Raw genomic sequence first — 14,553 nt, 5'->3', positions numbered from 1 at the left:
TCCTGGATGGTTGGGAGACGTTGCTCTCAGAGGATGTGTTGGTACCATTCTTTATTCATGGCTGTGTTCTTAGGCAAAATTGTGAGTGAGCCCACTCCCTAGGCTGAGAAGCAACCCCACACATGAATGGTCTCAGGATGCTTTACTGTTGGCTTGACACAGGACTGATGGTAGCGCTCACCTTGTCTTCTCCGGACAAGCTTTTTTCCAGATGCCCCAAACAACCGGAAAGGGGATTCATCAGAGAAAATGACTTTGCCCCAGTCCTCAGCAGTGCAATCCCTGTACCTTTTGTAGAATGTCTGTCCCTGATGTTTTTCCTGGAGAGAAGTGGGTTCTTTGCTACCCTTCTTGACACCAGGCCATCCTCAAAGTATTTGCGTCACTGTGCTTGCAGATGCACTCACACCTGCCTGCTGCCATTCTTGAGCTAGCTCTGTAATGGTGGTGCCACGATCCTGCAGCTGAATTAACTTTAGGAGACGGTCCTGCCGCTTGCTGGACTTTCTTGGGCGCCCTGAAGCCTTCTTCACAGCAATTAAACCGCTCTCCTTGAAGTTCTTGATGATCTGATAAATGGTTGATTTAGGTGCAATCTTATATCCTTGCCTGTGAAGCCCTTTTTGTGCAAAGCAATGATGACTGCACTTGTTTCCTTGTAGGTAACCATGATTGACAGAGGAAGAACAATGATTCCAAGCACCACCCTCCGTTTGAAGCTTCCATTCTGTTATTCGAACTCAATCAGCATGACAGAGTGATATCCAGCCTTGTCCTTGTCAACACTCACACCTGTGTTAACGAGAGAAGCACTGACATAATGTCAGCTGGTCCTTTTGTGTCAGGGCTGAAAAACAGTGGAAATGTTTTTTGGGGATTCAGTTCATTTGCATGGCAAAGAGGGACTTTGCAATGAATTGCAATTCATCTGATCACTCTTCATAACATTCTGGAGTATATGCAAATTGCCATTATACAAACTGAGGCAACAGACTTAGTGAAAATTAATATTTGTGTCATTCTCAAAACTTTTGGCCACGACTGTAGATTGAGGGGGGGAAACAATTTCATCCATTTTTTAATGTTCATAACAAAATATAATGTGGGAGAGTCAAGGGGTCTGAATACTTTCCAAATGCACTGTATGTGGGATACATTCATCTGTTATGTATTGTTCTTAACCTCTTATTTTATCTCTGTTCACATTAGCTCATGAATTCTCTTGTTTTTTCAGTTGTGAATATCTGCAGATATCCTAGGCTGCATTACCCTCAGCGATAAGGTAAGACTGAATGTGCTAGAGATTATGGAGATCGTTTTGAAATCCACTGCTCCTACTTCTAACCAAAGCTTCAGAAACATGGTTCATATCTTTATATGGCTTCGGCCAACACCTTTCATTAAATGGCGTCTCCATCTCCACACATTTGCAAATAATCTACTTAGAAGGATGGTTGTCTTATGTTTCCAGACTTGTAAAGCCACAAAGTGGCATATATTATTGTTCATATCATCATGGTGGTGTTCGTGAGTGTTGTTTAAACACCACATGACATCCGTACCTTTAATCCCTTCACCGTTGGTGACCCCAGGAGTGTCACGTTTGCATAGTCAGAGGGTAGTTGGGCAAAGAATGGCCCAAACATTGCCTGGTTGCCAAGGAGACCTGTGGAAGTGGAGCATAGAAGAGTGAGTGGAAAGAGTTAACAGAGTATAGCAGGAAGAGAGTCCAGATATCTCTCTTTACTGTTCTCTCTCTCTCACTCACACACGCTATTAGCACGCACCCCGCTAACGAGCTAGTCATTTTCACTTTGGTTACACCAGCCTATTCTCGGGAGTTGATAGGCTTGAAGTCATAAACAGCTGCTGGCAAACGCACGAAAGTGCTGTTTGAATGAATGCTTACGAGCCTGCTGCTACCTACCATCGCTCAGTCAGACTGCTCTATCAAATCATAGACTTAGTTATAACATAATAACACACAGAAATACGAGCCTTAGGTCATTAATATGGTCAAATCCGTAAACTATCATCTCTAAAACAAGACGTTTATTCTTTCGGTGAAATACAGAACCGTTCCGTATTTTATCTAACAGGTGGCATCCATAAGTCTAAATATTCCTGTTACGTTGCACAGCCTTCAATGTTATGTCATAATTACGTCAAATTCTGGCAAATGATGTGGCCCAAACTGTGGCATATACACTGATTCTGGTGCAATGAACGCTAGAGAAGTGACACAATCTCACCTGGTTAATACTGCCTGCTAACCTGGGTTTATTTGAGCTAAATATGCAGGTTTAAAAATATATACTTCTGTGTATTGCTTTTATGAAAGGCATTGATGTTTATGGTTCGGTACACATTGGAGCAACGATACGCACCGCCTCAATTATATGCAACGCAGGACACGCTAGATAAACTAGTAATATCATCAACCATGTGTAGTTAACTAGTGATTATGATTGATAGTTTTTTACAAGATAAGTTCAATGCTAGCTAGCAACTTACATTTGCTTCTACTGCATTCGTGTAACAGGCAGTCTCCTCGTGGAGTGCAATGTAATCACGTGGTTAGAGCGTTGGACTAGTTAACTGTAAGGTTGCAAGATTGAATCCCCCGAGCTGACAAGGTAAACATCTGTTGTTCTGACCCTGTACGAGGCAGTTAACCCACCGTTCCTAGGCCGTCATTGAAATAAGAATGTGTGCTTAACTGACTTGCCTAGTTAAATTAAGGTGTAAATAAATAAATCATAATAATCAGCCAAATCGGTGTCCAAAAATACAGATTATTCATATTTTATGAAAACTTGAAATAGGCCTTAATTAATCGGCCATTCCGATTAATCAGTCGACCTCTAGTGGTAATAGTTTGGTCCTGCTAGCTGACCGTGGTAATAGTCAGCAGCTAGCCCCCACTCCAGATGCCTCCACACACACTAGGAGGAGAGGAGAGCTGTGTAGCTGGGGTTGTAGACCACAGCCCTGCTTGTGTGTACTTGTAGTTCTCCATGGCTGTGGGGGCCGTACTTCAATGCTGACTCTGCAACTGGTTTCACAGAGCAATTAACTCTCTCTGGATGTATGGTGCTCACAGTGCTCGGCTACTCGATGCGACTTGATTCTGAAATGAGTTGGAGGAGCTGTGGGTATCTGAGTTTTTCTGAGATTAGTGAAGTCCTAGGGTTCTGACAGATTTAATTTGGAACCCTGTTCAAGGCTTTGCTTCGCTGGCGAGCTACATGGTATTTTTAAGGAGATATAAGCTTAGTTTAGGAGTAGTGCGAGGATAAAATGGTTCTAGACGTATAGCCAAATGATCTATATTACACCTCAGTTTTCCCCACTGTGTGTCATTAATACCATCGCCACAGCAGTAGTTGCTGTGTTGTGTGGCTCATTAGCATTGTGGCTGGTGGTCTGAGTGAGAAAGGGAAAGAGAGGGGAAACTAGGGAAGTATAAATATGTTGGCTGTCATCAGCACACTGCTGAGTGTCCTATCCTCTGGGTACCAATAAAGGAAATGTTCACTTGGTGCTCACTAATGGGTCTCAATGACCTTCTCATCTCTATGTATTAAAGTCCTGCTGATGTTCTGTCGTAGCTCTCTGTGGTGTCCACTCCAGTCATAGTCAATCAGTGCAGCACCAAGGCCACCAGCTCTCAGGGCTAATGGATCTCTGATTGAACTAGCACCATAATAGTAGCAGCTCTTTTGTGGTAAAGAAACATTCTAGAAAACTGTAGTGAAGGTAGCTTCTTCATTTATGCATTAATTTACACACACACACACATTCAGTTGCCTTCATTTCCACAGTTTATAGATCTGTAAGATTAGTTTATCATCTTGGGAAGGAATGCTCAGTAAATAAAAAAACTCTTGAGAGACGAGCCAATTGTGTGGTGAGACTGGACTCAGATGAGTGGCCATCTTTCCTGTTTGGTTTTGCCTGAGTTCGTAGATAAGTAATCAAAGTTGTGCCTTGGATATCTGCCAAGTCTGTCTGTGTGAGATGTTTATTGGTGCTCAGCTACAGCATAATCACTACGGCAAATATCTGACTGGGGTGATTTGTGAAGGTTGTTTTCAATCTTGATGAAGACTGCGCTGTTGTGTGGGTTGTGCTTGCCCTAGCTTTCACATTTGAAGCTATTGTACCATCAGCTAAGTGTTTATTTAACACTTTTTTAATGATTTGTCATTAACAGAAACTCTTATCCAGAGGGACTTACAGTAATGAGTGCATACATTTTTCATAATTTTTCTGTACTGGTCCCCTGTGGGAATCGAACCAACAACCCTGTCGTTGCAAGCGCCATGCTCTACCAACTGAGACACACGGGACTGTTACACTACTAAGAATCCCGTTGTCCCTCTTTTGTGCACTTGGTCCCCTTGCGATGAATAAAAAGCCTAGTTTGTACGATGCTTTGGGATCATTTCATTACTTCTCAATTATGCAGAAGTCATTTACTTTCATGGTGATATTCAATGTTGGAAGCATATGTTCTGGCTTATTTCCACAGCCAGGAGAAATTGATATCCTAATAGCTTTTTACAGCTGGTTTGTGTTACACTGTTTGTTGCACTCGATTTGTAAAAACAGATCCATATACTATAATTACGTATGGATAATTGCCTAAATATGGGGCATTAGTTGAACAAGGGAAATTAGTTGTAATTTTCTATTTAGAGCTCTAACCTCTCCTGAGGGAAGTCAGTGGTTTCCTACTCAATCAAATAGTGGTTTCCATAAGTTTTCCAGGATGCTCCGTTGAAAGCGCAGATCATTAGCAGCTCAGGTCTGAAAGCTAATTTCCTGTAATTCTATTCATTTTGATATGGGGTTTGGTTCTGTGTATTTATATGCTGTATTCTTGACATAGCGCATTCTAATATTTCTACTACTGTACATTGTCTTTTAGTTACACTGATACACACCACATACTTTTATACTGTATTCTTGACTCACTAATATATCTACTACTGTACATATCATTCTTATTATATCTTGTGTAGATTTATCCGGTGTAGATTGTATTTGGATTACTTTGACAGTGCTATTTGGGTTGTTAATTACATTTTTTCAGACATAAATTTATATTCTTTAATTTCACTTTTTGGATTATGTTGCTAGTCATTACTGCACTGTTGAGAGCTAGAAACACCTAGCATTTCTTGGCACCTGCGATAACATCTGCAAATCTGTGTACCCAAACAATAAACATTGATTTGATTTTAGAAAAAATACAGGTTAAGACCATGTAAGAATTCCATGCGACACATCTGCAAATCAACTCATTAATTGGGCCAGCCCTGTTGCTGATTTTACAGGATTAACATTGAAAACACGACTAGCGGGCGCAAAATCATGTAATTAAGTGGTTGTAGATCATTTGATTTTTTTTTAAATGAATTCTATTACAGGAATGCAACCATTCACTACGTAATTTTACTTCTGCCGCTGGTTCAATTAATTTATTTACACTATATATATAAAAGTATGTGGACACCCCTTCAAATGAGTGGACTCTGCTAGTTCAGCCACACAGGTTGCTGACCGGTGTATTGACCGTAGAATGGCCTTACTGAAGAGCTCAGTGACTTTAAGCATGGCACCGTCATAGGATTCTACATTTCCAGCAAGTCAGTTCATCAAATTTCTGCCCTGCTAGAGCTGCCCCAGGCAACTGTAAGTGCTGTTATTGTGAAGTGGAAACGCCTAGGAGCAACATCGGCTCAGCCGCAAAGTGGTAGTCCACACAAGCTCACAACGGGACGGCTGAGTGCTGAAGCGCGTAGGATGTGAAAATAGTCTGTCCTCTGTTGCAACATTCACTACCGCATTTCAAACTGCCTCTGGAAGCAATGTCAGCACAAGAACTGTTCGTCGGCTGGGGTAACGTAAAGCTTGCTGCCATTGGACTCTGGGCAGTCCGACGGACAAATCTGGGTTTGGCGGATGCCAGAAGAACGCTACCTGCCCCAAATGCATAGTGGCCACTGTAAAGTTTGGTGGAGGAGGAATAATGGTCTGGGACTGTTTTTTCATGGTTCATGCATAGGCCCCTTAGTTCCAGTGAAGGGAAATCTTCATGCTACAGTGTACAATTACATTCTAGATGATTCTGTGCTTTCAACTTTGTGACAACCATTTGGGGAAGTCCCTTTCATGTTTAAGCATGACGATGCGTGACGAGGTTCATACAGAAATGGTTTGTCGATCGGTGTGGAAGAACTTTACTGGCCTGCACAGAGCTCTGACTTCAACCCCATCAAACACCGTAGGGATGAATTGGAATGCTTACTGCGAGCCAGGCCTAATCACCAAACATCAGTGCCCGACCTCAATGCACTTGTGGCTGAAGCAAGTCCCCGCAGCAATGTTACAACATCTAGTGGAAAGCCTTCCCAGAAGCAGCAAAGGGGGATCAACTCCACATTAATGCCCATGGTTTTGGAATGAGATATTCAACCTGCAGGTGTTCACATACTTTTGGTCATGTAGTGTATTTTTCTTCCTCTTAACCTTTATCGTCAACCTTGCCAGACTAGAGCCTATCCTTTTGATTGTGTGTTATCTTGCCAAGAAGATCAATTGAGTTTTGCAGTGTAGAGCCCTTTAAGCACTTAATGGTATTTGTAGTGAGAACCATGCCAGACTGAAATAGATCAGGAAGGTTAAGGAGGGTCATTTCAAGGCTGACCTAACAGAAGAGTGAGGAGTATGATGTGAAGTGGAGAGGTTAAGCTACTGCCTAGACTATCCTCTCTGGAAGTAAGACAGGATCTTCACTCTTTTTTTGAAGGCAGATTTTTATTTTTAGTGAGAACATTTGACACTACCAACAACATTAAACAACATAAAAACCTACTAAATGTAATAACAATGAATATATCCAACAGTATTGGACTGGAGCAGACTGTTCGTTGGTGGTTGCTTATTGTTGACTTGGTTGATGTCATTTAACTACCTACAAAAATGCTTTGTTTATCCGTCTCCAAAGCTCTCTTCTACGATGAACAGTGTTGTTGCCATATCTTTATTCAATGGCTGAGGAACCAACACGTTTCAGGGCAGACATCACATTCAATTCCCATGGACTCTGTTGATGTGAAGATATTTAGTGAACAACATGGCGTCATTGAATTGCCTGTCTAAGCCTCCCTCAATTCATAAAATACCAGTTGGAAAATGGTTAGAGACAAGGGCACATGTTGTTGTGGGACTCTAGCTAACGGCTATGAGCCGTTGTGTGTTGGGGTCTACATGATGTGGTTAGGCTATTTAAGTGTTTTCTAAAAGAGATAAATTACATGCTCTGTAAATAAGTGATGTCGTGCTGTTGACAGGTTTCACATTTTTCAGAGGGGTGCAAGGAACTGAAGTGTTTGCCAGAATGTTTCAATCAGTAAGCTAAAGTCAATAGCTCTATACATTTTACAAGGGAATGTAGTTATGTGTTCATGTGGCTTTAACTGTCAGAAGGTTCAGTCTGAGTATTGCTATGAAGTGAAACCATGAACTTTATGCCTGATGAGAACTCTGGGGGGGGGGGCTGTGTAGCTGCAGGCCTCTGCCTCACACTGTCATGGTCACACCGTCATGGTCACACTCTCTCACACTCACACACAGCTGTCTTCTTCCTAGTGGTTTTCAATTCACTGGTATGGCTGTTGGCTGGGTTAGAGGCCACTAGGCCAATGCCCTTGCTGCAGCTGGCTGGCACTGGAGCAGTCGTTTGTCACCTTCCACCTTCCAAGTTGACTGCATCACAGTCAACTTGTGTAGCCTGGCCAGAAACCCAGTGGCCTGTACCTGCACCTGTCAGGACTGGGAAGCAGGCCAAGCAGGGAGACGTCTTCTGGAGCTGAAGCCTTTAGGAACTGGAGTTTGAAAATGGAATGTGTCCTGTGTGTTCTCATTCCAGCTAGCAGCTGCCGTGATGAGGCGAGCAGCTGCCGTGATGAGGCGAGCAGCTGCCGTGATGAGGCGAGCAGCTGCCGTGATGAGGCGAGCAGCTGCCGTGATGAGGCGAGCAGCTGCCGTGATGAGGCGAGCAGCTGCCGTGATGAGGCGAGCAGCTGCCGTGATGAGGCTTGAGATGAATCATGAGTAGGAGGATTATGTATAACTACAGTTGAAGTCAGAAGTTTACATACACCTCAGCCAAATACATTTAAACTCACTTTCACAATTCCAGACATGTAGGATCACCACTTTATTTTAAGAATGTGAAATTTCAGAATAATAGTAGAGAATTATTTCAGCTTTTATTTATTTAATCACATTCCCCGTGGGTCAGAGGTTTACACTCAATTAGTATTTGGTAGCACTGCCTTTAAGTTGTTTATCTTGGGTCAAACATTTCGGGTAGCCTTCTACCAGCTTCCCACAATGAGTTGGGTGAATTTTGGCCCATTCCTCCTGACAGAGCAGGTGTAACTGAGTCAGGTTTGTAGGACTCCTTGCTCGCACACACTTTTTCAGTTGTGCCCACAAATGTTCTATGGGATTGAGGTCAGGGCTTTGTGATGGCCCCTCCAATACCTTTACTTTGTTGTCCTTAAGCCATTTTGCAAGTATGCTTGGGGTCATTGTCCACTTGGAAGACCCATTTGCAACCAAGCTTTAACTTCCTGACTGATGTCTTGAGATGTTGCTTCAATATATCCACCTAATTTTCCCTCCTTCATGATGCCATCTAGTTTGTGAAGTGCACCAGTCCCTCCTGCAGCAAAGCACCCCCACAACATGATTATGCCACCCTCGTGCTTCACGGTTGGGATGGTATTCTTCAGCTTGCAAGCCTCCCCCATTTTCCTCCAAACATAATAATGGTCATTATGGCCAAACTGTTCTATTTTGTTTCATCAGACCAGAGGACATTTCTCCAAAAAGTACGATCTTTGTCCCCATGTGCAGTTGCAAACCGTAGTCTGGCTTTTTTATGTCTGTTTTGGAGCAGTGGCTTCTTCCTTGCTGAGCGGCCTTTCAGGTTATGTCGATATAGGACTTGCTTTACTGTGGATATAGATACTTTTGTACCCGTTTCCTCCAGCATCTTCACAAGGTCCTTTGATATTCTCCGATTGATTTGCACTTTTCACACCAAAGTACGTTCATCTCTAGGAGACAGAACGCTTCTCCTTCCTGAGCGGTATGACGGCTGTGTGGTCCCATGGTGTTTATACTTGCATACTTTTGTTTGTACAGATGAACATGGTACCTTCAGGCGTTTGGAAATTGCTCCCAAGGATGAACCAGACTTATGGAGGTCTACAATTTTCTTCTGAGGTCTTGGCTGATTTCTTTTGATTTCCCCATGATTTCAAGCAACGAGGCACTGAGTTTGGAGGTAGGACTTGAAATTCCTCCACAGGTACACCTCCAATTGACTGATATTATGTCAATTAGCCTATCAGGAGCTTCGAAAGCCATTACATACTTTTTGGGGAATTTTCCAAGCTGTTTAAAGGCAGTCAACTTAGTGTATCTAATCTTTTGACCCACTGGTATTGTGATAGAGTGAATTATAAGTGAAATAATCTGTCTGGAAACAATTGTTAGAAATATGACTTAGGACATCTACTTTATGCATGACATAACGGACTTTCCAAAACATTTGTGGAGTGGTTGAAAAACAAGTTTTAATGATTTCAACTTAAGTGTATGTAAACTTCCGATACTAGCTGTATCTAGTACATGACAGAGTGTTGATTTCCATCTCTTTAGGATAAAATCCATGCTGCTGTGTCACCGGTGGGACTGTCCCACATGGTAAATGACTTAAATGTAAATGTGAAAGGACTTGAGGGACACAATGCAGCCTGTAGAATATTGTGTTGTAAGTCATAGGAAATGATCATGTGAGCTGAAACTAAATAGATCATATATGTAGGCTGTAGGCTGCTTTGAAAGTAATGTATTGAATAGTGTGTACACAGTACTCTATATGGATAATATGCACAGTACATTTTAAAGTATTCACACCCCCTTTTCCACATTTTGTTGTTACAGCCTGAATTTAAAGTGAATTAAATGGAATGTTTTGTCACTGGCCTACACACAATACCCCATAATATCAAAGTGGAATATGGTTTTAGAGATTTGACTTGTTGTTCCCAGCTGTATTGAAATTAATTAAAATAAAATGCTGAAATGTCTTGAGTGAATAAGTATTCAACCCCTTTGTTATGGCCTAAATAAGTTCTGGAGTAGAAATTTGCTTAATAAGTTGCATGGACTCACTCTGTGCACAGTAATGGTGTTTAGCATGATTTCTTAATGACTACCGCATCTCTGTACCCCACACATAAAATTATCTGTAAGGTTCTTCAGTCGCAGTGAATTTCAAACACCGATTCAACCACAAAGACCAGGGAGGTTTTTCAAATGCCTTCACCTTTTCAGCACTCCAATAACCTATAACACAAGGCCAAATCTACACTGGAGTTGCTTACCAAGAAGACAGTGAATGTTCCTGAGTGGCTGAGTTACAGTTTTGAAAATCTATGGCAAGACCTGAAAAAGGTTTGTCTGGCAATGATCAACAACTAGAGCTTGAAGAATTTTGAAAAGAATAATGGGGAAATGTTGCACAATCCATGTTTGGAAAGCTCTTAGAGACTTACCCAGAAAGCCTCACAGCTGCCATCACTGCTTAAGGTGCTTCTACAAAGTATTGACTCAGGGGTGGGAATACTTATGTAAATGAGAGATTTCTGTTTCAATGTCAAATTTGCAAACATTTCTAAACTTGCTTTCACTGTGTCATTATGATGTATTGTGTGTAGATGGGTGAGAGAGAAAAAAAGCTATTTAATCCATTTTGAATTCAGGCTGTAACACAACAAAATGTGCAATACCTCTATGGGTATGAATACTTTCTGAAGGCACTGTATTTCAGCCTTTTTGATGGAATTTTAAATGCACCTACAGCCTTAACGCCTACATACCACCTACACTATTGTCTACAGAACAGACTGGTAGTACTATTCTTTTGTGAGATATTCCTGTAGGGAAGTCAGTGGTCCCATTTCTTTCCAAGGCAGACGTTCTTGAGCGTCTCAGGAATCCCTCTGTTTGGAAGAGTGTCCCAGGTTGCATCCCAGGGCTCTGATCCCTTTTGATCAGAGCCCTATATCCCCTGGTCAAAAGTAGTGCACTAAATATGGATGTGGTGCTATTTGGGACCCTACCCAAAGCAAGCTGTGTGTTCCAGGGAGATTGATGTGTGCTGTATGGAGATGTTTATGCCTAGGCAGGCAGCCAGAGAGGCAGGCAGGCAGGCAGGCAGGCAGAGAGGCAGGCAGGCAGAGAGGCAGGCAGGCAGAGAGGCAGGCAGGCAGAGAGGCAGGCAGGCAGAGAGGCAGGCAGGCAGAGAGGCAGGCTTGACAAACGTCGACCCAGAAGCATAGTGGGGTCTGTATAATGACTCACTTCTGAGCTTGGCTTATCTATCTAGTGCTTTAGCTCCTGCTGCCTCCTGCTGACATGGAGATAATGGAGTGAAGAGGGTCTCACACAGGGCGAACCAGAAGAGGTGTGTGTGTGTGACTGTTTAGTTATCCACAGTGCTTGCTTACGCAGTGTGTTTCAGGAGGTCCAGGGGTGCAAATGCAAAGTGCAAATGCTGCTGTCATGTCTGGCTCAGCCCTTCGTTGAGTTGCCGGTGCAGGAGCTGAGATTTATGCCTGATGCCTTTTACTTCCTGTTGTTGCTGTCCTTTCAAAAAGCTTTCACAACCTTCTTATGACTGCAGGGAAACAGTCTAAGCTGGTGGAACAGAAACATGAAAACCATAACTGTTCTCTGTCCCTGAAAAGCCCCTCAAGGGATTTTACCAGACATGACTAGTAATCAGACTACATGTATGCAGAACTACATCATAAAACCCACGGTTGGCCTGTCATTTGATATCTACACCTGACATCATAGGGGACTCCCTATTCTTGTTTCCCTGCGTTGACGGTGGGTTTGATCATGTTCCTCCTTGTGCATTATGTGCTAAATGTTGTGGGTGGAGAGTTGTATGGGTGAGTGACCTCCTGGTTCTGTATAGCTGTTTGGTCTTGGAGAGAATGTGTCATTCAGTATCTGTAGGGTATATTTTACTCACTCACTGATCCAAGCTGACTGCCTTGCCTTTTTGATGTGGTTCTACTGCCTCCACTGACAGAGGAGAATCTACTTATTGTCAATCTGGGAATGTTGTGTTGTGGGTACGTTGACTGTGTGTAGTTGTTCCCCCTCTCCTTTGTTTTGAAAATGTCAGGGCAAAGATTACTGCAAGCAGTTTATGTAACTATGGCAACCCATGACTGAACGGACATGTTGGCGATGTGAGCTGTCAGTAGCCATCAGGTCGCAGGTAGGAGCGAGGGGACTAGGGATAGATTCTAAGAATTTTGTTTCGGACCGGGAGAGGCTAAGCTGGTCCTAGATATGTGCCTGCAGGCAGGCAGCCTTGGCTACATGGAGTGTCCAGAGACGGTGGGTTGAGAAGATGAGGGAGGCTGTAACCAATAAGTTGATAGATGAGGCTGGAGATGGCCTCTGTCATGCTCCTTCTCTAGTTACCCTCCAGCAGGTCTGTCTGGGGTCAGAGGCTCCTCTCCTCTCTGGGTGAAACCTTACATCTGTGTTTAATGTTGCTGCCTACTGACACAGACCTCCTGACCCAACACACACACACACACACACACAATTCAGCGTCGCCCACTGTGTTTGTGTTTTGGAGAGAATCCAGATGCCGTGCTAATGAGATACATGTGAAGTTGATAAATCACCAAGTAAACCAGGCAGCAGGGACACACCACCTAACTTCTGCAACGGTGTGTCTGTCTTTTGATTGTACATAGTAAGTTTGCATGTGTGATACCCAGGCACTAAAGCACTGGCATACTGTCTCTCTACCACACCTACAGCCCTAGTCCTCACACACCGACCCCCCTTTGGTGTTTCTTAGGACTTTTAATACACAATTCTGTACACAAGCACAAGTAGACATGTGTCCACACACTCCATCAAACTAACATGGCCCATCCTGTTTAGTCTGAGAAACTCCTGTTTCTGTAATCATTCATGTGGGGACTGGCTGCATGGAGAAGATGGTCTGACATCACTAACCTATTTATTATCCACAGGCTCTCCATGTAAAATGGATGGATCATAGTCTGCTACATGCTCCAGGAATGCATTAGAACCTTTAGCCTCAGTTTATCAAGAAGATATTTAAGAAGCCTGCTGCACTGTTAGCATGGTTGAGTAATGGTTCATCTGAGTTCAGGTTGAATGTGGAATTTTTACATTTTTGCTCACTGTTAGCTTCGCACCAGATGTTGCTCTCTGAGTCGTTTTTTTTTACCATGCCCTTCTCCCCAAACAAGTCCATCTCACTTGCAGCAGGCTAATCTGAGTTCATCATGGTTGAATGTGGAATTGGCCGTAGGGATTACATTTTTGCCAAATGGAACATTGTCGGAACTAGAAGCACAAGCATTTTGCTACGCTCGCATTAACATCTGCTAACCATGTGTGTGACAAATACAATTAGATTTTTATTATTTTATTTGCCAGTTAGACCCCTTGTAAAGCGGTTTAATGTGCTTAATTTTAAGAAGTTATTTATCCACTTTAGTTGTGATACAAACCTTATAGGCCTCAAAACATATCGGCCTTTGGGCTAGGCTAAATGGGGTGTGCGACTATGATTTTTTTTTTAAAGTAGCCAAAAAATGCGTTGTTTCTTGCCTTATGCTGGGCATCATTCACAAATGATAATATATAATTCACAAGCTAATGTTGTCATCCATCAGACTATTCTTGATTTATTGTCTTTACATATACTAAATAACATATGTGTGAAATTTGTATTGATTTAGAATGGACCAATATCATGCACCTGTCTCGAAACGGGCAGGGGGACAAATACACGTCACCTATGCACTTAAATAGCTAATGTTCATTTTTTAAATGCCAGCCAGATAGGCTATACTCCTGTTGTAAAGAGAAGCAATGTGCTTAATATTAGGAACGTTGAGAAATAAATATAGTAGGCCTAGCCTATAGAAAGCTGATTGGATCCTCTTTTTAATAGAGGGCACCACTGTTTTCGACTGCGTGGCCACGCACGCCTCCAACTCAATCATCAAGTTTGCGGACGACACAACAGTGGTAGGCTTGATTACCAACAACAACGAGACGGCCTACAGGGAGGAGGTGAGGGCCCTCGGAGTGTGGTGTCAGGAAAATAACCTCACACTCAACGTCAACAAAACTAAGGAGATGATTGTGGACTTCAGGAAACAGCAGAGGGAACACCCCCCTATCCACATCGATGGAACAGTAGTGGAGAGGGTAGCAAGTTTTAAGTTCCTCGGCATACACATCACAGACAAACTGAATTGGTCCACTCACACAGACAGCATCGTGAAGAAGGCGCAGCAGCGCCTCTTCAACCTCAGGAGGCTGAAGAAATTCGGCTTGTCACCAAAAGCACTCACAAACTTCTACAGATGCACAATCGAGAGCATCCTGGCG

The 14,553-nt window shown here is 42.9% G+C and overlaps 1 protein-coding gene across 2 annotated transcripts in view; it reads left to right on the top strand.

Annotated features, from left to right (window-relative positions):
• LOC135556954 (talin-2-like) overlaps nucleotides 1-14,553 on the top strand; it is a 134,870-nt gene that overhangs the window by 40,292 nt on the left and 80,025 nt on the right. The window contains exon 2 of one of the 2 annotated variants that reach the window (XM_064990340.1): nucleotides 1,235-1,282. The exons of the other annotated variant lie outside the window; for it this stretch is intronic. The gene's annotated coding sequence lies outside the window, so the exon portion shown is untranslated. The remainder of the gene's footprint in view (nucleotides 1-1,234; nucleotides 1,283-14,553) is intronic. 2 annotated transcript variants of the gene reach the window in all.

The sequence above is a fragment of the Oncorhynchus masou genome, chromosome 2 (genome assembly GCF_036934945.1).
Source record: "Oncorhynchus masou masou isolate Uvic2021 chromosome 2, UVic_Omas_1.1, whole genome shotgun sequence".
Lineage (NCBI taxonomy): Eukaryota > Metazoa > Chordata > Actinopteri > Salmoniformes > Salmonidae > Oncorhynchus > Oncorhynchus masou.
Note: the sequence above shows the minus strand (reverse complement) of the source record. Positions and strands in the feature narration are given on the sequence as shown.